The sequence below is a fragment of the Propithecus coquereli genome, unplaced genomic scaffold (genome assembly GCF_000956105.1).
Source record: "Propithecus coquereli isolate 6110/MARCELLA unplaced genomic scaffold, Pcoq_1.0 Scaffold56, whole genome shotgun sequence".
NCBI lineage: Eukaryota > Metazoa > Chordata > Mammalia > Primates > Indriidae > Propithecus > Propithecus coquereli.
The window spans coordinates 1,343,330-1,345,104 of NW_012151507.1; the positions used below are offsets into that span (position 1 = coordinate 1,343,330).

At 44.6% G+C, this 1,775-nt stretch overlaps 1 protein-coding gene across 1 annotated transcript in view; it reads right to left on the minus strand.

Moving 5' to 3' along the window:
- Nucleotides 1–1,775, minus strand: part of ADCY10 (adenylate cyclase 10 (soluble)) — a 64,053-nt gene that overhangs the window by 30,809 nt on the left and 31,469 nt on the right. The window lies entirely within an intron of this gene.

Consider the following 1,775-nt stretch of genomic DNA (forward strand, 5'->3'; position numbering starts at 1 on the left):
GACGCTGAATTTCCATCTATATCCTCAACCTTAAATTTAGTCTCAGAGGAAGAAGTTTGATGCTACAGGTTTAGTAATATTAATATGCATAGTGTTTATCGCCATTAAAACAGCATCACTTTTTTTGCGGGGGGGATCACAAAAATATTAAGAGACTTTCGCTTTTAGGAAGATAGAGCTGACCTGTTTTCCCCTATTCCTCCTGCTAAGTACAACTGAACCCCCTGGACATTATATGTAAAACAGCAGAAGATGACATTGAAGGTGGAGAGAAGCCAAATTATAACAGCTAGGGCCCTCAGGACCCAAGAACAACATGGCAGTGAGTTCTATGGCAGGGTTTCCTGATTTTGCCTCATATATCCCCGACTGGGAGCTGAAGAATCTGGAACCCAGAAACACCAAAAAGTACAAACAAAAACGCTTCAGTGAAAGGGTAGCTGTAAGTGCCTCTAGCCTTCATCCTATGCTTTCCAACTTGCATCCTTACCCATTCTCTGATCCCCACCCTTCCTCCTGCATTAAAATTATTTACTTAAAAATTCCAACTGGCCTCCATCATGCCATCATCTCAAATTTCATCCCGCTAGTATGTTTCTGTAGCGTAGGAACTTACCACTCACTTTGACCTAGTAATTTTACCTCTGGGAAACAAGAGAAATTTTTTAAGCCCCCCCTTCGGTTCTGATTCTGGGCCTTAAGATTTCTCAGTGTTCTTTCACATGTATTGCACATTCTTTAGATCAGTCCAGTGAGTCCTGGGCAATACTAAGTTCTCTTATAATCTGGCATATCGGATCCAGTATTTCTTGCTTCCTGCAAACCCTCTGGCCCTGCGGGAAGTGTTAGCGTAGGCAGGAAAGCGAGACAGGAGCAGAGGAGGTAGGGAACGGAAGGGACAGTGTAAACAAACAGGATACTCAGTAAGAAAACACACTGCAAGATAAGGGGAGCTCTAAGTGTCACAAATGTTAGCATAACAAAGGTGAGACACAGGCAGAGAAAAGGCAAAAGCAAGCCACTTAAATGGGATGCTGAGTAAGAGAACACACTCTAACAATAACAAGATAAGGGTAACCACAACTATCACAAGAAACATAACAGAAACAACACAGGGCACATTATACATTACATTTTGCCCCCGTCCCCCATGGGCTTTGAACATCCACAACACATCCCGCCTAACCATGTACGGTGGAACACTCCCACCCAACAGCAGGAAGGAGACAACATCCTCACTGGTCAAGAAAAAAAGGAGAAGAGACGATGTCTTGAAGGAGGATAGGTCAGACAAAAGGAAAAGGTATGACACAGAGACCCCAGGGCCACTGTCTGCTGTGACATGTGCCTGCTCCTGTTCCTTCTGGAGGGGACTAGCCCTTGCTGATTACGACACAGGAACCCCAGGGCCAGTCTGCTCAGACGTGTGCCTTCTCCTAACCCCTTTAAGAGTAAACTTTCACTTTAATAAACTTTGCTGCTTGCTGCTTCAAAACCGCCTCTTGCTTTCATTCTTCGACTGCAAGAAGACAAGAACCAAGAAGTTCAACAGTTGGGAACAGAAGCAGCCTATGGAATAGCCCTTTCCTGCATAAGGACTTTTTTTTTTTTTCCTTTTATTTCAGCATATTATGGGGGTACAGATGTTTAGGTTATGTATGTTGCCCTTGGTCCCCCCCTCCAAATCCGAGTTTCAAATATGTCCATCCTTCGGGTGGTGTGCATTGCACTCCTTGTGTATACAAATACCCGTCCCCTCCTCCCTCCTCCCCCCT